The 26133-nt window shown below is 34.4% G+C and overlaps 1 protein-coding gene and 1 long non-coding RNA gene across 6 annotated transcripts in view; one reads left to right on the forward strand and one right to left on the reverse strand.

The window, feature by feature from the left end:
- Positions 1-26133, forward strand: part of TMEM232 (transmembrane protein 232) — a 215870-nt gene that overhangs the window by 180318 nt on the left and 9419 nt on the right. The window lies entirely within an intron of this gene.
- The window catches only part of LOC147584227 (uncharacterized), a 42261-nt gene that overhangs the window by 2850 nt on the left and 13278 nt on the right, over positions 1-26133 (reverse strand). For both annotated transcript variants that reach the window (XR_015243578.1, XR_015243588.1), the window contains exon 7: positions 1-212. This is a non-coding gene — a long non-coding RNA (uncharacterized LOC147584227). The remainder of the gene's footprint in view (positions 213-26133) is intronic.

Genomic DNA, 26133 nt, shown 5'->3' on the forward strand with positions numbered 1-26133 from the left:
CTATAATTCACAGTCCATATTCAAATGTGTCCAATTTTTTTTGAAAGTTCTTCTATAGCAATTTTTTTCCCCACGCTCCAGGATGTAGTCCAGAATCACACATTGCATTTGATTGTCATGTCTCTCTTGTCTCATTTGGTTTGGAACCATTCCTCAACCTTTATGTTTTTTTTTTTTTTTTTAATCTTGACATTTTTACAGATGACAGAAAACTACATTGTAGAACAAAACATGATATGAGTTAAATTTTTCCTCATAATTAGATTCAGGTTATTCATCTGTAGCAACAAAAGCACAGAAAGGATATGTCCTTCTCAGTGTATCATATCAAGGATATTAGTCTATTTGATTATTGGTGATTTTAATTTTCAACTCTTGGTTAAGGTCGTGTCTAATAGATTTTTCCACCATAGACTTACTCTATATTCTATCGGTAATTAATTTATCAGAAAATATTTTGATACTATCTTAATACCTTGTTTGCTCTTAAACCTCTACCCACTAGTTTCAGTATTCATTGATTTTTTTTGTTTCATATTTCTTGCACAGCAATCACAGTTGCAAAATTTTCTATCTCTATTGTTTCTACTGCATTTAGGAGTCCTCTTTCTTCCAAAAGAGCTTTCCCTTTCTCCTTCTTTACTTATTTATACAATTATTTACTCATTTATAACCCTTATTTATAACCGTATAATTTTATTGATCCTTGTTTTTCTCAATGAGTTTTAATCTGTTATTCTCATCGTTACTTGGTCTTGTATATTGCCTAAGGGAGACCTTCAGTCAGATTCCTGTGTCATTTTGATATGTCTCAGTATTTGAGAAAAAATTTTTTTTACATTTATATATTTTTGAGAGAGAGAGAGAGCGCACACACACACACACACATACACACACACACAAGCGGGGGAGGGATAGAGAGAGAAGGAGACACAGAATCCCAAGCAGGCCCTGAGCTGTCAGCGCAGAGTCGGAGGAGGGGCTCGAACTCACAAACCGCGAGATCATGACCTGAGCCAAAGTCGGACACTCAACAGACTGAGTCACCCAGGTGCCCCTCAGTATTTTTAAAAAAGTGCTTCCAGACTTTCTAGAACCAGATACTTTACTTTTCACCTTCTATCTTTCCTGCCCAGTTCTGAAGTTAGCCATTTCTTCAAGGAGCCCTTGTTCCTTTTAGTGGGGAATGATACTCAGAAACCATTAAGAAACCAAGGCTCTTGGAGTCTTAGCACGGCAAGTACATTGAAGAATATTAGGAGGTCCTGTTTCACAGCTGCTGATTTTTAATGTAAATGGCCACTAAGGCATGAACTGGTAATATTTTTAATTCACTAGTATAAGGGAAAAGACAGGACTTGTTCCTAAGATTAAAAAAAATTTTTTTATTTTGTATTTTTAAGATCTAACTCAGTGCTATGTGTCTTTGAAGCTTTGTGCACCTTTTGACATTAAGAGACATCAACCTGCTAATGGATCAAAGAATAAAAGCTTTAGTGCAAATAAGAGTTGGTCCTTGTAGTCTACAGAGAGTTCTACTTTCCCTAGCATCAGGGGGCAAGGAATGCTACTGATATAGTTGAGAATAACAGAAAGTTGATGTTTCCAAGGCAATAGCATAAAATGTGATTTCTAATATCTATATTTTCTACAGGTAAGTATGTAAACAAAATAATAAGGCTGAAACAGAAATGTGCCTAAGTCAATTTCTACATATACCATCAAATGGTCTTGCGGCCTCAAAGATGCTTGATAATCATCCCAAAGGCTTAATTCTTGTTAACCTCAAAGAGACACTCATTTTGATTTCACGTAATACACAGTGCTGGAAGTAAAGGGAAAGAAAATAAGTCAGTATAACATAACTGCAATATTTCCTATTAGGCAAAATTTATATGAGTCACTTAAGCAAATACTTGGAGTGTTTTAGGTACAAGACTTCTAACCAAGCTAGCGTGGGAAGTACATACTTGAAGCCCCAGAGCATGTCATCCCTTCTAACTGCTCCAGACACATAGGAGGTACATAAAAATGGTTTTAAAAGTAAAAATTCATAATCATACAAAAAATGAGGACAACCTATCCTTATATAAAAAACATAAATGGAGAGTAGTGAGTGGGGATCAGCATGGTGGCCAAAAGCCGCTAGAGACTTCTTTGGGTTCAGCTGCTGTGGAGTATCAGAGAATAAAAGCACCCCAACATAAGATGGGGAGGTGTAGTCAGACCTACTACTATAATTTCTGTCAGCTTCCCTTCTCTCTTCAAAGGGGCTGAAGATAGCTGCTATTAATCCTGCCTGAGCCTACACTTGAGATCAGGCTGCATTCCCAGGAGATTAAGAGGACACAGATACAAGCTCTAAACTAGGTACTGAGCTAAGATTCTCTTGGCTCATTGATTTACAATATCTTCATATCACTAGAGAAGGAGAGCTCCACAAAGCCAACATGTGACCTTATTTTGTATTAGAACACCAGAACACTGCGACAACCTGAAGAAAATGGTTGTAAAAACAAAGACACAGGAAAGGTTGAGCAAAGAAAGAGAGAGAAGGAAAACAAGTGATGGGTGAAGAGAGAAATTAAAACATCACCTAAAATTAGCTTACAACCAAAATTCCCACTAATGAATACTACAAGAGAACTAGCGAGAAAATCAACAGTTGAAAGATAAATTAGGATGAAACTAGAATAAAAGAAAAAAATAAAAAACAATTATAATAAACACACACAGGATCTTTAAGAGATCTTTAAGACAGGATCTTTAAGATAAAGGAGAACTTGCTTTATAAGAAGTTATGATAAACAATGGCAGAAAAACACGATTCCCAGCTTCAAGGAGTTTATCGTGATAAAGATTCTGTCTCTAGATAGATGACAGATCAGGATATACTACCTTTGTCATAATTTTGAGTGAATATATATAGGCTACTGACTACTTTGCCACCATGTGCATGTGTTTTGATTGGATGTGTGTATACACACACACACACACACACACACACACATGCTTGTTCTTTGCAAATATGTGCAAAATACATACAAATTTTAGAATGCATTATAATATATATTATCTAACTGTGGCATTTGTGATTTGTTTTCCTTCTTTAGCAATATGGTAATCATGATGATTGATTTTTCAGTGTTGAAATGGCATTCCTGAAATAAAACATACTGGCTCATAATTTATCATCTTTTTTTTATATATTCCTGAACTTGATTTGCTATCATTTTGTTAAAAATTTTATGTCTGTGTTCATGAAAAATATTTATCCACAGATTTTTTTTTTCTTGTAACACATTTTCTGGTTTTAGTATCTCAGCAGTGCTGCCTCATAATATGAATTAGAAAGTGTTACTTTCATGAAGAGTTACTGTAGAATAGATATGATTTCTTTCTTAAAGGTTTAGGAGAATTATTGAATCTAATGGGTTCAGTATTTCCTTTCTTGGAAGGATTTTAAGAATTCAGTTCCTTTATATATATTAGAGTAGTCACGTTACACTGATTTCTTCTTGAATGAACTTTGATAGTTTTTGCCTTTCAAGGAATTTGCCTATTGCATCTAAGCTGTTGAATTTATAGGGATTAAATAGTTTGTAATATTATATTATCATTAGAATGTCTATAGGATCTGTAATAATGTTTCTTTTTTTAGTTTGATATTGATAATTGGTAGCTTCCATTTTTGTGTTCTTTTGCTTGGTAAGTCTTGCTAGACATTTATAATTTTTACTGATCTTTGCAAAGAAAAAGCATTTGATTTCCATTTACTCTATTGTTTTTTCCACTTTCAATTTCATTGATTATTGCATCCATATTTATTTATATTTTCTTCTACTTAGAGTTTAATTTGCTTTTCTTTTCCCAGTTTCTTTTTTTTTTAATTTTTTAATGTTTTTATTTATTTTTGAGACAGAGAGAGACAGAGCATGAGCAGGGGAGGGGAAGAGAGAGAGGGAGACACAGAATCCAAAGCAGGCTCCAGGCTCTGAGCTGTTAGCACAGAGCCCAACACGGGGCTTGAACTCACAGACCCTGAGATAATGACCTGAGCTGAAGTCGGACGCTCAACCGACTAAGCCACCCAGGCGCCCCTCCCAGTTTCTTAAAGTGGAAGCTTAGATCACCAATTTGGGGCCTTTTCTTTTTTCTTTTTTTCTAATGTAAACATTTATCTTTAAACATTGTTTTAACTGCATTTTACAAAATAAAAAAATTTTGTTTTCTTTCAATTTAAAATGTTTTCTCATTTTCTTATGACTTCCTCTTTGACTCATGGGTTGTTTAGGAGGTGTAGTTTAATTCCAAGTATTTGGAGATTTTTCCAGATACCTTCCTTTTACTGTTTTCTAATTTAAGTTTTTAAGTAGTCTTAGAATGGACTTTTTATGATTTTTATTAAATGTATTATGGTTTATGGCTCAGAATACTGTGTCTTGGTGAATCTTCCATACCTACATGAAAATATATTCTGTTGTTAGTTGGAATGTTCTATAATGTTAATTACATAAAGTTGATAGTGTTGGTTTTAATATCCTTATTAATTTTCGGTTTTTAATTTTCTGGTTTTAATATCCTTATTAATTTTCTGTCTACTTGTTACACATTAATTGCTGGGAGAAAATTGTTGAAGTGTCCAAGTATTATGGATACTTCAAATCCGAAGTATAGATTTGTCTATTTCTCTTTCACTTCCATATTTGCTTCATGTATTTGTAAGCACAGCTTTTAGGTCCATGCATAATTAGGATTGTTTTTTATTTTTAGTGAATTGATTTCCCCCCCATTATTTCATAATGTCGTTTTTTTTTTGTTTTTTTTTTTTTTTTAGCTCTGGTAATGGTTTTTGTTCTGAAGTCTAGTTAACACTGCTTAAGGTGTTTGTTTTATAATATTGGTCTTTATTTCTTGCCTTATGGTATTAAAACGGAGTCTTGGTTGTTATAAAATGAAACAGTGAAAGAACTAAACAGGTTGACTAAAGCTCAGGGAGTTCAGACAAGGTAATAGGGGCTCAAATGAGAGGCTGAGATGAGGAGATTAAAGTGTTGAGAGGCTCAAGGCTGTGTTACACCCAGCTAGTTAGTGCCAGAGGCAGGGCTAAGATCCTTAAACTGGGTGATCTACAGTTTCACCCACACTAAAACATGTTTGCCAATGAATACACCCTTAAGGAGCACATTATTATCCAATAGTTCTAAAGTTAAACAATAGAGATTTAAAGTGAAGTATCTTACACCTGGGGTTGTCAGAATGGGGATTCTACTTCACTCCGGTAATAAATTGAAACCGCTCATTGTGCTACAGGGAAATACACCAAAAGTAATTGTAAAATCATTTCCACTTTCCATATTTTGATCTCATGACATCAGTGAAACAATCGGTGTGTGATAGCAATGCGACCCTCAAATAAAGTCAGCTCCAGTTTTTGGTGCGGGGGCTTTATGAATTAGCTATTAGCTTTTTTGTAAACCACCTGGAAAACCAAAAAGTGTCTGTTAAGTACCTCACACACGGGAAAGAATATATGCATGCACATGCAGTGTTTTCTATCATATTTGGAACTGCCCTTTATCACTTTTGCAGGAGAAATTATGATTGACAAGTGCAGGTGGTCTAAAATTGTTAGTACATTGCTCTTTTATTTTTTTCTTCCAATGGTTTCTTCCTCCTAAACTGATTAAAAACACTAGGTTATATGTTGGGAAATTTTTTTCTGTTAAGATATCTTTTTATTTCCTGTCCTATCTTCCATTTTCTCTTACTCAAATTGCTACAGTAATCTTGGAATTTTTATAGCTGTCCCTTTTAAGATACATTTTCAGAATCTGCTTAGAGAAGACTTGATGGAATCTATTTTCAGTCTCAGTAGGAGAATCCTAATTTGCATCTCCTCATGGGTCGTTGTGGCCTAAATTGATCTACACTGACCTGGTTCATTTTAAATCAATTCAAAGTTTTTTTTGTGTGTGCACACAGAACCAGCTACTACCTGTACTTAGAGGCTGCAAAATCAATCCCAAGGAAATTTAAGCAGTCCGGATGGGTTCTTCAAATAAAAATGTACTGTGTTATACTGTTTAGAATTGAGAAGGGCACTGAGGTGAAACTAAAAAGCTACAAGAGTTTAACCAACCAACTAGTCAAAAACTGTATCAGTTGTCTGGTACAAAATATATTTTGTTCCTCCTAATGTCTAATTATTAATCATCTGACATTATTGCTATAAAATCAGTTCATGTACCATGTCATACTTAAGTATACTTAATATTTTTGTGGCAAGGGGGACAACTATTATTCTCCTAGAGTCATAAAGATCGTACTAGTTTATTTCCTTAAGCCAAGATTCTGCAGCCACTTTAGAAGTGAGATGTTTAAAAAAAAAATCCAGTCTTCGATAGTTTACTTTGCTAGAACATGCTGTGCTATTGAGCCAGAGTCAACAAAAATAATAGTTGGAACTTCTTTCTGTATTTTAGCACTTTCTTGTAACAAATTTTCTCTTAAGTAAGCTTCTGAACTATAAGGAAGTAACAATTATAATTCTTGTTTTTAGAAAAAGATCTCATACTGGAAATATATCATACTATTGAGCTTTAAAAATACCAAGTGTGCAATAAATGCTATTCATAAATGCCCATAACATTAAGGATGAATAATAAGTGCTATAAGGAAGGTAAGCCTATAGAAGGAAAAGAAAACTTCTTGCTGGAAGTAGGAAATGTTTAATTAATGATATGTCACTGCCACAATTTACTTGCACTTGTGCTAAGCCTGAAAAAGTGAGGGTGAATCCAAGAGTTATATACTTTAGCAAGATTGAATGGGCAATAGATGAGATGAATCAAATGTACAGAGATTTGGAGGTAATGAGATAATTTACGAGGCTATTTCAAAAATACAGGTGAGGCTTGTGAAGTATGAATAGAGAGTAGCCAGTAGTGATGAAGACCAGGTAGAAAAATGAAAATATAACTTGGGCCACTATTTGGATTTGAAAAGCAAGAGAGGGAGAAGAGTAAACTGACTGGCTGACTAGGTTAATTAACTACTAACTTACTAAAGCAAGCCAGAGATGTTTAGCCTAGATAGTTCAGAAGTTGATAGTGCTTTTTTACCAAAAGAGAGAAGAAGAAAGAGGGCCAAATTTTAGAAGGATCCATTAAATTCTTAGCCTTTTGAAGGCAAGAATTGACTTTGTAGTCCCAAAATTTGATACAGACGAGGTGCTACATAGTCACTTAATGAATGATGAATGACACTAAATTAACTTCACTTTTAGATATACTGTGCTGAGTTTTTGGTGTCATCAAGATGTTCAAGTAGAGGTACCCACCAAGTAGTTGCAAAGGCAGAAGCAGGGTAAAGAGGTAATAAAAACTTCCTGGGGAGAGACAGTAGTTATATCCACATGATTATAAGGAAGGAGGTAACAGCAAGGAGAGAAATCTTTGGAATAATCCCGATAGTTAGAGGGAAGAAAATCCAGAGAAGACACAACCCCAAGTAGAAGAGGAAGACTAGAAAAAAAAATCTTAGAAAACAGAGAAATAATTTTAAAAGGGGATGGTTAGACATATTCAGTGGCATGGACAGGATATGTTGAGAAGGAAGAAGAAAGGTTAAAAATTAGTTACATTTATTTTACTTTGTAGAAGGTTTTCTTTCTTTCACTATTTTCCTTTATAAATGTTTATGGGCATGAATACATAACAGTATCATGAAAGAGCAAGTTGCCCATGATCATATCTCCTTGAGATAATTGCTGCTTAATTTGGCATATCTCCTTCCAGTCATTTTCAGTGTATATGGAAATTGTCAATAGACAATGCATTAGTTATCAAATGTGCCATTTGTCAATATAACATTATGGTCTTTGAGCTGTTTAATGATTTCTGCCTAAATTTCAACTTCATCTAGAAACAGTGTTGCAACTCTTGATATTTTAATGTTTGATTTTTTTTCTAACAAATTATCTTAATTCCTTTTCTTTTTAAAATTTAGTCTAATTTTAACAGTTTCTTTTAAGTTACACTTAATTTTTCCCTTGGCTATTATGGAATTAATGGCATTTACTTTTATTGTTACAATTTATATGTCTTCTTTTTGTTTTGTCTGCTATGTTTTGTAGGATTTCTTGTTTTTATTGTGTATTTTCTCTGTAGAATTTGTTATTCCTATTTTTATTTACCCCATGCTTAGGATGGCATATATTCATTGTATTTTTAATTCTTTTCATTATTACATTCAAATTTCTCAAAAAATTCTATATGTCAAAAATTACTAGTGTACAAAAAATATTTTGCATCATATTCTCCTTTTGATTCTTTCCCCACTCTGTGTAAGAGACATATCTGCAATGTAACACATTTTACTTCTTCTCCATTTTTTCAGATTTTAAAACTATGTCTATTTTAGAAGTCACGTCAATATAATTTAAACTTATGCATTATACTGTATGTAACACTATTTTTATTCAATTTTGTAACAAATTTAAAACAATTACACTGAAATATATGTTTCATTTGATTCAATGTTCACTGCTAGTAGAACTATTGGCTGGATGATAGTTTCTGGAACTACATAATAGATAACTGTCCTCAAAGAACATAGAGTCTAATGGCTTTCTCCCAATGTAACTATTCCTTCTTGGTCTCTATTTTGGTTGAAAGCACTCTGAAGCTTAGAGTTAACTCCATTCTTAATCTCTTAATGTAAGTATTTTATAGAAAGTATAGTAGTGTTCCAGGGAAGATGGTGGAGTAGAAGGATCCTAGCCTCACCTTGTCCCAAGGATACAACTAGGTAATGGACATATCAGTGTTAATAACTCAGAAAACAAGTGTGGACAAGAGTCCACATCAAATAGGGTAGGAAGGGAAGAGACCAGGAAGGAAGGTCAGGAGCTAAGCAGACCTGCAGGACTATTCTCAAGATGGAGGGTCTTTGTGGACATAGGGAAGGGAGAGAAACAGACCCTACACCTCAAACCCCAGGCAAAGGGAACTAGAATGGGGAAGATGTAGCAGTAACATTTGGCTTTGAAAACGAGAGGGGCCAAATTTCACAAGTTCTTATAATCAGTGGGCCTTAAAAGCTGGAATTTTAAAAATCAGTAGGCTCTTAGAAAAGCTGGGAGAGGGAGTCAGCACCATTAAAGAGACAGCACAAAAAACAGCCCCACAGAGATTAGCACAGAAGCAGCAGTTTGAAAAATACCTGGGAGGGAGATTTGTCTACTAATCTCAGAGAGTGTGCTGGAGGGGCAGAGACCATTGGGAGACTTCTCCAGTAACAAGGGGATGGCAGGTGCCATTTTCCTTCCCCAATCCGCATCCTAGACACAGAGATACCTGTGGGAACCACCACAGCACAGCACTCACCACCTGACTTGCTAACAGCGCATGCTGTGCCACCTTGTTCTGTAGACATGGCCTTTCCACCCAGGCCTCAGCTCCAGGTTACCTCCCTCAGCAAACTGTACAAAACTTTGCTACACTGCGTCCCAACTCCCTGGGCTTCCTTAGATCTTCCCTCTCCAACCTGGCCTGCCTAGGGCCCTGGCAGCTACAGACTTCCTCCCACCAGTGTGAACTACTGACACTGCATGCCCCGCCCCTGCAGTTTCTTGCCATTCCGTGCTATTGCATCACTGGCAAATACCTGTTCCGACTCAACTTAAACTCAAGTGGCCCAAGACTGCCCCTAACACAGGGACCAAACCCTGTCCACAATAGGCAAAGAGAGCCATCGCAGATGACTGGACTGAGGGCAAAAGTGGCTCAGCCACAACAGCAGGGTACATAATGCAATACACACCGGAGACACCCTTGAAGTGCCAGGTTCTGGTAAGTAGGGGACATTGGACTGCAGGGCACTACAGGATCTCTTTTTCATAAGACCACTACTTTTAAGTTCAGGAGGTGTATCTGACTTTGCTAACAGATACAGAGGGAGACAGAGTGAGACAAAATGAAGAGATAGAGGAATATATCCTAAATGAAAGAATAGTACAAAACCATAGCAAGAGACCTAAATGAAATGGAGGTAACATGCTTGGTAGGGAATTTAATCATTGTAAAGATACTGACTTGATTTGAGAAAAGTGTGGAGGGACCCCAGTGAGACCCTTAACAAAGGGATAGGAAACATAAAAAAGAACTCATTAGAAATGAACTATATAAATAAAATTAAAAATACACTAGAAGCAATATATAGTAGACTAGAGGAAAAAGAAGAACACATCAGTCACCTAGAGAACAGGGTAATCACATCAGTCAAGCTGAACAGGAGAGACAAAAAACAATAATAAAATATGACAATATACTAAGGGAACACAGCAACACCATCAGGCATAATAACATTTGCATTATAGGGATCCTAGAAGAAGAAATGAGATAAATGGAGCATAATGAATTTGAAGAAATAATAGCCGGAAATGTCCTGAATCTGGGGAAGGAAACAGAAATCCAGATCCAGGAGGCAGAGAGAATCCTCAACAAAATTAACCAACAAGGTCCACAGTAAGACATATAGTAATTAAAATAGCAGAAAGTAGTGGTAAAGAAAGAATTTTAAAAGCAGCAAGATGAAAGAAACAGTTATGTACAAGGAAACCCCATAAAGCAATCAGCTGATTTTTCAGTAGAACCTTTACAGGACAGAAGGGAGTGGCTTGATATATTCAAAGTGCTGAAAGAAAAATACTCTATCCAGCCAAGAATACTCTATCCAGCAAGGCTATCTTCAGAATAGAGGAAAGGTGAAGAGTTTCACAGACAAACAAAAGCTAATGTAACTCATGACCAGTAAACCAGCCCTACAAGAAATGTTAAAGGGGACTCTTTGAGTAGAAAGGAAAAATCATAAGCAGGAGTAAGAAAATTAGGAAGCACAAAGGCAGTAAAATTGAGTATATCTACAAAAATCAGTCAAGAGAGTCACAAAATAAAATGAAGTAAAATATGATACCATATACCTAAAACATGGAGGGGAAAGACGGGGCGCCTGGGTGGCGCAGTCGGTTAAGCGTCCGACTTCAGCCAGGTCACGATCTCGCGGTCCATGAGTTCGAGCCCCGCGTCAGGCTCTGGGCTGACGGCTCAGAGCCTGGAGCCTGTTTCCGATTCTGTGTCTCCCTCTCTCTCTGCCCCTCCCCCGTTCATGCTCTGTCTCTCTCTGTCCCAAAAATAAATAAAAACATTAAAAAAAAATTAAAAAAAAAAAAAAAAGAAAATGTTATATACAAACCTAATGATAATATTAGGTAATAAATTAAATAAGCCACATATCAAAAACCACTGATAGATATGCAAAAAATAAAGAGAAAGGAATCCAATATAGCACTAAAGAAATACGGTAAAACATGAGAGAAGACAGGGAGAAAAGAAACAGAGAACTACAAAAACCACCATAAAACAAGTAACAAAATGGCAATTAGTACATAGCTATCAGTAATTACTTTGAATGTAAATAGACTAAATGCTTCGATCAAAAAACGTAGGGTGACAGAGTAGATGAAAAACAAGACCCATTTATATCCTGTCTACAAGAGACACATTTCAGACTTAGAGACACATACAGATTCAAAGTAAAGGGATGGAAAAGCATTTGTTATGCAAATGGAAGTGAAAAGGAAGCCTAAATATATTGTTTATGTCAAACAAAATAGACTTTAAAACAAAGACTACAAGAAGAGACAAAGGAGGACATTATATAATCATAAAAGGAACAATTCAACAAGAAGATACAAACAATGTAAATATTTATGCATTCAACATGGGAGCTCCTAAAAACAATAAGCAGCTAATAACAAACATAAAGGAAGTAATCAATTGCAATACAATAATAGGTGACTTTAACACCCCACTTACATCAATGAATAGATCATCTAAACAAAATCAACAAGGGGGCAGTGACTTTGAATGACACATGGGACCAGAGCAATCTATCAGATATATTGAGGATAATCTATCTAAAATAGAATACACATCCTTCTTGAATGTATATGCAACACTCTCAAGAACAGATCACATATTAGGCCACAAACTAGTCTCAACAAATTAAAAAAGATCCAAGTCACACTATGCATCTTTTCTGATGATGATGCTATGAAACTAGAAATCAACCACAAGAAAAAATCTGTAAAGAACACAGATACATGGATGTTAAATAACCTGCTACTAAAACAATGAATGGGTCAACCAGGAAATAAAAGAAGTAAAAAAATAAACGAAAACACAATGGCTCAAAATCTTTGGGATGCAGCAAAAGCAGTTCTAATAGTGAATTTTATAGCATTACAGGCCTACCTCAAGAAGCAAGAAAAATCTGAAATAAACAACCCAACCATATACCTATAGGAACTAGAAAAAGAATAGCAAACAAAATTCAAAGTCAGTAGAGGGAAGGAAATAAGAGTAAAGCAGAAATAAATGAAATAAAATTAAGAAAACAATAGAATAGATCAGTGAAACCAGAAGCTGGTTCTTTGGAAAGGTCAACAAAATTGATACACCTTTAGCCTGAGTCATAAAAGAGAGAGGGACAGAAATAAAATACACAAAATCAGAAATGAAAGAGGAGAAAACATCTGACACCACAGACATACAGAGGATTATAAGAGAATATCTTGAAAAATTATTAACCAACAAATTGGACAACCTAGAAGTAATGGATCATTTCCTAGAAAAATATAACCCCCCAAAATTGATTTAGGAGAAATAGAAAATTTAAAGAGACCAATTACCAGTAATGGACTTCAATCAGTAACCAAAAACCTCCCACCAAACCAAAGTCCAGGACCAGACAGCTTCAGAGGTAAATTCTAGCAAACATTTATAGAAGAATTAATACCTATTCTTCTCAAACTATTCCAAAAAATAGAAGTCAAAGGAAAGCTTCCAAATCCATTCTATTGGGCCAGCATTATTCTTATACCAAAACCAGATAAAGACACTACAAAAAAGAGGACTATAGGCCAATATATCTGATGACTATAGATGCAAAAACCTTAATATTAGTAATCTGAATCCACAGTACAGCAAAATAATAATAATAATAATAATAATTCACCATGATCAAATGGGAGTTCTTTCTGGGATACAAAGGTGTTTCAATATTTGCAAATCAATGATGTGACACATCATATCAACAAGTGAAAGGATAAAAATCATATGATCATTTCAATAGATGCAGCAGAAAAAGCATTTGACAAAGTACAACATCGATTCATGAAAAAACTTTCAACAAGGTAGGTTTAGAGGGAACATGTCCGAACATAATAAAGGCAATATATTAAAAACCCACAGATAACTCAATGCTGGAAAACTCAATGGAATCACACTCAATGGTGGAAAACTGAGAGCTTTACCCCAAAGGTCAAAAAGAAGACTAGGATGTCCAAGCTCACCTCTTTTATACAACAGTGCCAACAGTCCACAGCAAATCAGACAACAAAAAGGAATAAAAGGCATCCAGATTAGTAAGAAAGAAGTAAAACTTTCACTATTTGCAGATGACATAACACTATATATAGAAAACCTTAATGATTCCACCAAAAAACTACTACAACTGATAAATGAATTCAGTAAGGTCACAGGGTACAAAATCAATATATAGAAATATACTGCATTTCAATACAATAACAATGAAGTAGCAGAAAGAGAAATTAAGAAAACAACCACATTTATAATTGCATGAAAATAACAAAATACCTAGGACTAAACTTCACCAAGAAGGTAAAAGAACTGTACTGTGAAAACTATAAAATAGGAGTGCACTGGTTATGAGCACCAGGTATAGAAGTGTTGTTGAACGACTATGTTGTATACCTGAAGTTAATATTACACTGTATATTAACTAACTGAAATTTAAACAAAAACGTAAACAATGTTTTTAAAATGTAAAGAAATAAATAAATTAAAAAATACACAACTACAAAAAAATAAAGTACTATTATGAAAAAAATGATGAAAGAAAATTGAAGATGACACAAAGAAATATAAAGACATGGAAAAATACTGTTAAAATTTCCATACTACCAAAACCAATCTAAAGATTTAATGCAATCTCTATCAAAATACCAGGAACATTTTTCACAGAACTGGTACTAAATCCTAAACTTTATATCAAACCTCAAAAGACCCTGAATGGCCAAAGTGAACTTGAAAAGGAAGAATAAAATCCTAAAATTTGTATGATGCCACAAAAGAACCTGAATAGCCAAAGCAAACTTGAAAAGGAAGAACAAAACTGGAGGTGTCACAATCCCAGATTCAAGATATACTATGAAGCTGTAGTAATCAAAACAGTATGGTATTGGCACATAGACACAAAGATCAATGGAACAGAAAAGAGAGCACTCCTCCTGCTCAATAGAATAGAAAGCCCAGAAGTAAAGCCACTATTATATGGTCAATTAATCTCTGATAAAAGAGGCAAGAATATGCACTGAGAAAAAGTTTCTTCAACAAATAGTGTTGGTAACACTGGGCCACTTTCTTTCATATACAAAATAAACTTAAAGTAGACTAAAGACTTAAATGTGCGATCTGAAGCCTTAAAAATCTTGGAAAGAGAGCACAGGCAGTAATTTCTCTGACATCAGCCATAGCAACATTTTTATAGATCCATCTCCTGAGGTAAGGGAAATAGAAACAAAAATAAACTATTGGGACTACATCAAAATGAAAAACTTTTGCATAGAAAGGAAACAATCAAAACTAAAAGGCAACCTTCTTAATGGGAGAATATATTTGCAAATGACATTGGATAGAGGGTTAGTATCCAAAATAAAGAACTTATAAAACTAACATCAAGAAAACAAATAATCCAATTAAAAATGGGCAGAAAATATGAACAGACATTCCTCCAAAGAAGACATACATATGGCCAATATACACATGAAAAGATGCTCAATATCACTCATCAGGGAAATGCAGATCAAAACCACAATGATATATCACCTCACACCTGTCAGAATCAAAAACACAAGAATCAACAAGTGTCAGTGAGCATGTGGAGAAAAAAGAAACCTTGTGCACAGTTTGTGGGAATGCAAACTGGTGCAGCCACTCTGGAAGACAGTATGGAGTTTCCTCAAAAAATTAAAAATAGAACTACAATATATTCCAGTATTCCAATACTGGGTATTTACCCAAAGAATATGAAAACACTAATTCAAAAAGATACATGTACTGCTATGTTTATAGCAGCATTATTTCCAATAGCCAAGATATGGAAGGATCCCAAATGTCTATCAGTAGGTAAATAAAGAAGGAATAGTATATGTATGAATATTATTCAGCCATAAAAAAAGAATGAAATCTTGCTATTTGCAATGATATGGATGGATCTAGATGATATAATTCTAGGTAAAATAAGTCTGAGAAAGACAAATACCATATGATTTTATTCATGTGGAATTTAAGAAACACAGCAAACAAAGAAGAGAGAGACAAACCAAAAAAACACTCTTAACTATAGGGAACAAACTGATGGTTACCAGAGGGGCGGTTAGTGGGGGGAAATGGTGAAATAGGTCAAGGGTATTAAGAGTAGACTTACCACAATGAGCACTGAGTAATGTATAGAATTGTTTACATCTGAAATTAACATAACACTATATGTTAAGTATGCTGTTGGAATACATTTTAGAATAAATTAAAATAACAATATAACAGGAAAATATACATGACAAATTTCTTCTTAGTACTCGAAAAGCTAAAAATTTTTGGGAACAGTTCTTTTGTCATTTTATATTGAAGCAGTGAAATCTAAGGTTGATTTTACTTAAGTTTATTCCTCTCAATATATGTAGAATTTTGCTTTTATCCTTGTAGTTATTTTTTTTCCTGGGTCACTATTTTTTGAAGTGGTATAGAAAGTCATTTAAATAAACATACTTAGGTCTGTTTCAACTCTGTAAGTTTTCTGTGGTCATACCTTTGAATACTGCTTCTATTTCAAATTTTCTGGGTTTTTAAAAAATTGATAATTCTTGGGTTATATAACATTCCATTTTAGTTATTTCTTCTCTATTTGAACTTTATATTTTCCTCTTATCCTTGGAAATCTTCCTGAATTGGTAGTCCTTAATACTGGTTTATTTTTCATAATGTCTGCTCTGTTTTCTTAAAATGCTTTCCTATGTCTTGGTCTTTTACAATGGCACTTTATCTTTTCATACCATCCTTTATCATCTCACATTTTTTCTAACTTTTCTATTCTTATGACTATCAGTTCCCATTTTACAGATATTATATCTTTGTACTTACTGAGCGGAAAGTAGTTTTCTGTAACTTCTTCCAGATTTCTACTGTAAATAATTGTTTAAAAATTTATTTTCTTCTGTATATGTGGGATGATGTACATTCTTCTTGACTTTCAGTAAGTTAGAGATTATTTTGGAAGTTTTCTTCTACTTTCCACTTAGCGAAGATAGGTCTATATAGGACTGGTGTTTACCAACAGAAAGGATGTACAAATTGTCCTTTGTCCCTTTCTATACATTTGCATGCTAGTGGATGCCCAAAGTTAGGTGTATAGCTGGATGGCCTGGTTCCCAGTCTCTCTAGTAGGATTTTATCTAATGTGGCTCTGCTGGAATGTGAGGAGATTTTCCATATTCCACCTGGATCTCAGATTGCTGAATAGTGCTATTATCCTCAGTCTGTTTGGAAAACAGAGGCCCTTCCTATCTCTCCAAGTTTCTGCTTACTCCCAGTAGAACTTAATTTGTGGTAAGTAACATTTCTATGATATAATTAATCTCTGACCATCAATTTTCTTCTATTTAATTTTTAGAATTAATTTTTATGGCCTGGAGAAGGTAACTGTATATATAGGGGAGCAGATTTGGGGAGGGGGAAGTAACCACTTAGGTGCTGCAAAAATAGTTACCTGCATTATTGGTTGGTTAAGACCTTGTAAGCAAATACTCATAGAGCAAGGACTTCCTGTTTTCATGTGAGCATTTCCCCCTCTTTCTTTCAGAAGAGTGCTGGTGGGTCCTCGTTTCCATTTTGAAATCCAATTCCTCTATTACTAAATATTGCACATAGTAAATATAGATTCTGGGTTATCTATTTTTTCGATCAATTCCCAATCAAGAACATATTATAATGGAATAAGAGTGTTATTATAGGGATACTGCAAACACAGCATAGTATATTTTTAAAGTATGAATAATTTCAAGAATTTTTTTCCTTAGCTATTATCAATAACAAATTATTTGTAATACATCTCATAATTATGGAAACATGCCAGCATGTCAAGAACTTCTAGAATAAAACAGTGGCAGAATATTAATATTTAGGCATTCTAAGTTGTTTAGCTTCAAGCCTAAAATCTTATACTATTATATTTTCTATCCGGCAACAGTTGAGTCCTTCAGAGTCAGGAAAGAGGAAAAAACATCTCTCATATTTCCCCCTTCACCCACCCCAAATCTGTTGTTGCTGTGGCAATTAATTGCTCCGCTGGTAAGACAACTCTGCCAATCTTTCATACTCTGCCAACATTCTGTTTCAATAACTCCTGAAGTGGTCCCACTTCTTTAAGTATTTCTTGTTCAATCTACACAACTGTCAGAGTAATCATTTTGAAACACAATTCTGATCATACTATTTTACTACTTAAAAGCTTTCAAAGACTATAAGGGTGTTGTGCTGAATGAAGGCAAAATCTTCATAGAGAACAGATTCAGAGCCCCTAGTTTCCATCTCTATCACTTCCACTTTCCCCCCTTCCTTCCCCTTCTTGAGGACCAGAATGATATATTCCATAGATCGTCTGATGTCTCTGTCTGGCATATAAGAAAAAGCCTATAAATCCTGATACTTCTGGATTCTTCAAGAAAATGGCTTCATTCCTGTGCTAAGCAGCCCCCTAAAATGGCCTCCATTGATTCCTGTTTCTTGATATCCATGCCCTGGTGTAATCACTTCTGTTATAGTGATGAGAATGTGGCAAAAGGGAGAAGATGCCACTTCTAAAGTTGGGATACAAAAAAAAAAAAAAAAAAAAACCTCACAAAAAACCCAGAGGCTTCTGTCCTGGAGACTCTCACTCAGTCACTCACTGATTGTGAGGGAAATTAACCACCATGTTGCCTTGAGGAGGGGCTTGAGTGGCAAGAAACTGATGTCTCTGGCCAATAGCCAGTAAGGACGTGCCAATAGTCATATGAATAAGCTTGAAACTGAATTGTCCCCTAAGGAGCTTGATGCCTGCAACCTCTGCCAACACCTTGGTTTCAGCCCTGAGAGAGACCCTGAGCCAAAGGCCATGTCCAAATTCCTTACCCGGAAAAACTGTGAGATGATTAACCTCCTGCTTTAAAGATGTATGAAAATTGCTAACTGAGGAGTAATTTGTTATGCAGTAATATGTAACTAATGTAATCACACCATGATGAGAGCCATTACTCAACAAGCCCCAACAACCCTCCCAGAGCTTCCCATTGCCTTTTTACTATTTTGCTTTTAAACACAAATAATTGGGAACAGGGGCATGAGGAAAACCTGGGGAATGATGGTTATGTTCATTTTCTTGAATATGATGATGTTGCCAAGGGCATATATGTATTATCAAAATGTATGAAATTATATATTTTAAGCATGCACAACTTATTGTCTGCTAATTATACCTCAATAAAACTGTTAAAATGTGAATAGAGATAATAGATTCACCAAATATTTGTAAAAAGACTCTAACATAAGAGACAGGGACCCAAATAAAATGTAAAGTCATTCAGAAAACTGAAACTGTGTAGGACAGAAGTGAAGTTCAAAAAGAAACTATAATTATCTTCTGAGAAATAAATGAAAATTTTCTCATCCATGAAAAGGGGATGCTATAAAAAAGAACAGTACAAGAAAGAATTCTTAGAAATTAAAAACATAATAGTGGAAGCTAAAAATTCAACAGAATGTTTGGATGATAAAAATGAAGAGATCTCTCAGAAAGTAAAATAAAGACACAAAGAAGAGGGAAATGGGAACAAGAAGATAAGAAATGAGAGGCACAGTTCCAGAGGTCTAACATTAGAATAAAGGGAATTCCAGGGGGGGAAAAAGAACAAAGACGACTAAGGGGAGTTATTTATCAATGAAAGTCTTTTTGTTTTTTTAATCTGAAGAACTAAAGACAAATTTATACATTTAAGGGGCCCAAATAGTGCTCAAAAAATAAATTTTAAAAGACCTATTGTAAGGCACTTTGTGTTATCCATTATGTGTAATAAATGACCAAAAAGTGTAGCCACTAAAAACAACACACATTTACCATCTCACAGTTGCACTGAGTCAGGAATCCAGACATAATTTATCTAGGCTCACTGTTTGAAGGTCTTTTACATGCTGCAATCAAGGTGTTGGCCAAGACTCAGGTCTCATCTGAAGGCAAACCTGGGAAGACTCCACTTGGAAGATGACTCATAAATTATTAGAAGGATTTAATTCCTTGTGTGTTGTTAGACTGAGAATCTAAACAACTTATTGACTGATATCCATAGACCATTTTTGTTACTTACATTGGTAGGCCTCTCTAATATGGGAACTTGAATTACCAATGCATACATGCCAAGAAGGCAAAAAAAGAGTTAGCTAACAAGACAGAAGTCACACCTAATTATTGAAGTGATAGCCCATTACGTTTATTAAATTGTATTGGTCAGAAACAAGTCATTGGGTAAGCCCATACATACTGTAGGAGAATTACACAGGGCATGAGTACTAGCAGGTGGGGATTATTAGGATGATTTTGGAAATCTGCCTACCACACACTTCATTGTGAAAATTGAAAAACTAAGGAAAAAGTAAACTTAAAACTTCCTGTGACAGAAACCATTAGCAATCATAAAACATTTCATGTGTTTTTTGTTTTTCCAGAAGACTTCCTTGCAGTTAGATGAGAATAGCGGTTCTCAGTCAGGGGTAATTTTGGCTCCCAGAAGACTCTGGCAACATTCATGGACATTTTTGGTTGTCACAAGTCAGGGGTGTTAATCATTTGGAAACTTGAAATGTTGCTAAATGTCCTACAATGCACAGGATAACCCCCCCACAATAATCTAAATGTCAATAGGTCATGTTTAGAAACCCTGGATTAGAATATATTTTTTGCTAAGTACTATGAGCTGAAATGACATGACACTTCTGTGGCCAGTTAACATCTAGTATCTCTCCTCGCCAGGGGTATTCCCAGAATGACAGTGATATAGCACACCTAGAAAGCAACCAGTTCCAAATGGTGTACAAAGATATTTAAACTCAATAAGTTCAAACCTGAAGTTATCACTTGTTTTCCATGCAATCTGTATCCCTCAAGGAACTCTGATACACGTACACAGTTAATTTATACGTACCTTTATTTTCACTAACACTATAGTAACTCCTACTCATTCTTGAGATTGGTTTCAGAGGTGTTCCTAGAGCCATACCTCTGTCTGGGGGGAGATTACATTCTTCCTGCTTTGTGAAGGCATCTACATAAGTTTCTATAAGCTGCCCTTAAAAATATTAACATCCTTTTTAAAATTAACATCATTTTACTGTGTCTTTCAGCCAATCAAATCATAATCCAGTTGTGATAACCACACAAATTAGTGTCTAAAATGAGAATGATAAAATGGCCCAGACTTTAATGGCTAAATTGATTCATAGGATTGTAGAAACACTAAAAAGTAGAGGATAAATCTGCAATTCTAGGATAGCAGAGGACCATCCCTAGCTTACGACTGCAAAATTTTGTTTCTGGAAATGCAAGAAGAATTGTTTTTGTGTGACATGTCCATTGGAAATTTTGACTTAGATTGAAAAGATATTAAAATTCAAAAAGCCTTGACTTTGAGTTCCATAGTTTCTCGGTAAGCTGTAGTCAATGTGAAAGTGACACCTGAAACTTTCCGGCAGGTGCTTTATATGGAAACCACCAGATCAATAGTCTGACTGGCAGGGAAAATTACGACTGAAACTATAGTAGCCGATGTCTAAGACAGAGCACATTGGATGGGATCTTTGAGAATGGAACAAGGCCAAGGACCCTGGAGTTTCCCTTCACTGGTGATTCTCATGCCAGGCAGAAATGGGATCATTGTCCAGCCTGAAGATGTCAGAGAGGGGAGACCACAACAATTTTTTAACTCTCACTGAGCAGACTGTATTTATAGAATGTTTTTAAATGCAGGAACTACAAAACAGAGCAATTAAATAGGTTTCAGATATTTTTACATAAGGGATAAAGTAATGGTAATAATACTAGTTAAGTTGAGAACAACTTTTTTCTTTATTAGCCTACTTTTACTAGCCTACTTTGGATAGCTTTCTTGTAAATATCTGTGCTTTAAATCTTGTCCCTTATAGGAAGCTGTAATCTTGAGGTCCTGTGATTTGGACAATCTAATTATGGTGAAGGAAAATAAAAATGTTTAGATATGATATATTACTTGAACCAATTACCCTTCCTAAATAGAAAATCAACATTATTAATTTGAGATAAAAATCTTCCATTTATGTGCCCAGAAAGTAATTAATTTTTAACCCCCTTTTAAAAAGATGTATGAAAGATTAAATTTGAATAGATAGGGTTCTGAGTGTGAAAGTTATGGTTAAATATATCTCTAAGGACTTGAAACTTTTAGTTTCCTGAATGTTCCATGGTTCCTAAGGCCACTGAATTGAAATGGAATTGGGAAAGATGCTACTGAAGTATTAATGGACAGTTCTACTTAAGATCTAATTTTGTATGTAATCAAAGTTGTTATTAGCTCAAAATGGACTATTATATCAATAGGATGTTTTATACAAGCCTCATGGTAACCACAAAGCAAAAACTTATAGTAGATACACAAAAGGTAAAGAGAAGTGAATCAAAGCATATCAGTATGGAAAAAACATCAGTTCACAAAGGAAGACAGCAAAAGTGGAAGAAACAAAGGAACTATAAAACAGACCAAAACAACAATAATATGGCATTAATTCATCCTAATCCATCAATAATTACTTTAAATATAAATATACTAAATTTTCGAACGAAAGCTATAGAGTGAATGAATGGATTAAAAAACAAAACAAAACAAGATACTGCCTACATTAGGCTCACTTCAATTCTAAAGACAGGCACAGACTCAAAATAAAGAGATGTAAAAGATATTCCATGCAAACAAAATTTTAAAAAGGTAGCTATCTTATATTGGACAAAATAGACTTTAGGTCAAAAACTGTAACAGGAGAAAGAAGGTCATAACATAATGAAAAAGGGGTCAATTCATCAAGAGGATATAACAATTGTAAATATGTATGTACCCAACTTTGAGGCAACAAAATATATTAAGCAAATACTAATATATCTGAAGGGAGAAACAGACAACAATACAATAATAGGAGACTTTAATTTTCCCTTTTCAACAATGTATGGAATATTCGGACAGAAAAATAAAAAGAAAACATTGGACTTAAATTATACTTTAGACCAAATGGACCTAGCAGACATTTACATAACATTCCACCTAACAGCATCATATTCTTCTCAAGTGCACATGGAACATTGTCCAGGAGAGATCATGTTAGGCCACAAAACATGTATTTAGCAAACTTAAGAGGACTGGAATCATACCAAGTAGTTTTTCCAACTACAGTGTTCTAAAACTATAAAAATCAATAACAGGAGAACAACTGGAAATTCACAAATATGTGAAAATTAAATAACATTCTCCTGAACAACCAATGGATCACAGAAGAAACCAAATGTGAAATCAAAAAAAATATCTTGAAACAAATGAAAATGGAAATACAACATAGCCAAACTTATGGGATGCAGCAAAAGCAGTTCTGAGGGAAGTTTATAGTGATAAATACTTACCTTAAGAGAAAAAGAAAGATCTCAAACAACCTAACTTAATACCTCAAGGAACTAAATGATGAACAAAATAAGCTTAAGGTAGCAGAAGTAAAGACCTAACAGATCAAAGAAATAAAGGAAATAATAGAGACCAAAAAATTCTAGAAAAGATTAATGAAACTAAGAGCTGTTTTTCTGAAAAAATAATCAAAATTTACAAGCCTTCATCTAGACCCACCCCCCAGAGAGAGAAGACTCAAATAAATAATAAAAAGTTATGGCATTGCAACAGATACCACAAAAATATAAAGGATTATAAAAGACAACTACGAACAATGATATTCCAGCAAATTGGATAAACTAGAAAAAATGGATAAATTCCTAGAACCACAAAACCTACCAAGAATTAATCATGAAGAGATAGAAAATCTGAACAGACAATAGCAAGTTGATTAAATCAGCAGTCAAAAAAACAAACAAACAAACAAAAAAAAAACCTCTCAACAAAGAAAATCCCAGACCAAATGATTTCACTGGTTTGGTTAATTCTACCAAACATTTAAAGAAGAATTAACATTAGTCCTTTTAAAACTCTTCTAAAAAAACTAAAGATGAGAGAACACTCTCAAATTCACTTTATGATGCCAGCAGTACCGTGATAACAAAGTCTGATAAGGATACTACAAGAAAAGAAAAGTACAGGTCATTTATCCTAATGAATATAGATGCAAAAATTCTCAACAACAGACCAGCAAACCAAATTCAACAGCACATTAAAAGGACCATACATCATGATCAAGCAAGATTTATCCCTGGATGCAGGAATGTTTCAACATGTGTAAATCAATAAGTGTGATATAACACATTAATAGAATAAAAGATAAAAATCATATGATCATCTCAATAGATGCAGAAAAGCATTTGACAAATTTCCCATTTTTACTTCATGATAAAAATCCTCAATCAATTGGGTATAGGAGGAACATACCTCACAACATAATAAAGCCTATAAATAACAAGCACACAGCTAACATTGTACTCAATGGTGAAAGCATACTACTAGAAGTCCTAGACAGAGCTGTGAAGCAAGAAAAAGAAATTAAAGACATCCCAAGTCAGAAAGGAAGTATTTAAACGGTCTCTGTTTTGCAGATGACATAATTTTATATGCTGGAAAACAAAAAGGATCCATGAAAAACTATTAGACTAATAAATGAATTCAGTAAAGTTGCAGGATACAAAATCAACATACTAAATCAGTTGCTTTTCTGTACACTGACAATGAACTATCTAGAAATAACCTCTTTTACAAAGCATCAAAAACAATAAAATACTTAGGAATAAATTTAATCAAAGAGGTGAAAGTTCTGTACACTGACAACTTTAAGGCATTGATGAAAAAAACTGAAGAAGATACAAGTCAGTGGAAGATACTCCACGCTTATATATTGGAAGATTTTAACACTGTTAAAATGTGCATACTATCCAAAGCAATATATAGATTCAGTGTAATCCCTATCAAAATGTCAATGGAGTTTTTCACAGAAGTAGAAGAAAAACAAATCCTAAAATTTGTATGAAATTACAAAGGACTTCCATTAGGCAAAGCAATCCTGAGAGAAAAGTTAGAGGCATTACACTTCTCAATTTCAAACTATAGTACAAAGTTATAGTTATCAAAAACGGTATGGTGCTGGCATAAAATCAGAAACATAGACCAATGGAACAGAATGAAAAGCCCGGAAACAAACCCGTGCATATACAGTGAACTATTATTTGATAAGGCAGCCAAGAAAATTCAATGGAAAACAGTTTCTTCAGTAACTAGTGGTGGGAAACTTGGGTATTCATATACAAAAGAATCTATTCATATCCCCCTCCTATACCACTCACAGAATTAATTTGAAATGGATTAAAGACTTAAATATAAGAACTGGAACTGTTAAACTCCTAGAAGAGAACATAAGAAAAAATAACCTCGACATTGGTCTTGGCAACAATTTTTTGGATCTGACCTGAAAAGCAAAGGGAACAAAAGTGAAAATAAGCAAGTGGAACTATATCAAATTAAAAAGCTTCTGCCCAGAAAAAGAAAAATCAAACCATGAAATGGTAACCTATAGATTGGGAGGAAATATCTCCAGAACATCTATGTAGAAAAGAATTTAATATATAAAATAAATAAGGAACTTCTACAACTCAGTAGCAAAACACCCCAAATAATCCACTAATAAAATGGGCAAAAGACCTGAATAGACATTTTTCCAAAGAAGACAAATGGCCAACCAGTACAAAAAAAAAAAAAAAGGTGCTTATTATCACTAATCAAATCAAAACCACAATGGGATATTACCTTATACTTGTTAGGATGTTATCAAAAAGATAAAAGATAACAAGTGTTGACAAGAATGTGGAGAAAAGGGAATCCTTGCACACTCTTGATGGGAATGTACAATGGGTACAGCTGTTACGGAAAATAGTATGGAGGTCCTCAAAAATTTAAAATAGAACTGCAGTGTGATCCAGCAATTCCACTTCTGGGTATATATCCAAAGGAAACAAAATCACTATCTCAAAAAGATACCTGTGCCCCCATATTCATTGCAGCATTGTTTACAACAGCCAAGACATGGAAACAACCTAAGTATGCACTGACAGATAAATAGATAAAGGAATGTGGTATATATGCATGATGGAATATTATGTAGCCATAAAAGGAGAAGAAAATTCTGCCCTTTGTGACAGCATGGATTGACCTTGAGGGCATTATGTAAGTGAAATATGAAATAAGCCCAACAGAAAAAAGCAAATACTGTATCATCTCACTTACATGTGGACTCTAAAAAAGCAGAACTCATAGAAACAGAGTAGACTGGTATTTGCCAGGGGTTGGAGGAAGGGGGAAATGGGGAGACCTTTATCCAAGGGTACAAACTTGTAGTTATAAGAGGACTAAGTTCTGAAGATCTAATATATAGCATGGTAACATTGTTAACGTAGTTAGCAATACTGTGTTATATACTTGAATACTGCTAAGAGAGTAGATCTTAAATGTTCTCATCACATACCAAAGTGCTAGTTATGTGAAATGACAGAGGTGCTACCTAATTTTGTGGTAGTCATTTTGTAATATATACCTGTATTAAATCATCATGTTGTATATCTTAAATTGACACAGTGTTATATATCAATTATATCTCAATAAAGCTGAAATAAAAAGAAGAAACTGCAGTAGAACTGAGGAAGTCTTTGAAGAAATAAGTTGGTTAAGGAGAGTATTCTAGT

The sequence above is a fragment of the Puma concolor genome, chromosome A1, assembly GCF_028749965.1.
Source record: "Puma concolor isolate L17-30 chromosome A1, mPumCon1.1.hap2, whole genome shotgun sequence".
Taxonomy (NCBI): domain Eukaryota; kingdom Metazoa; phylum Chordata; class Mammalia; order Carnivora; family Felidae; genus Puma; species Puma concolor.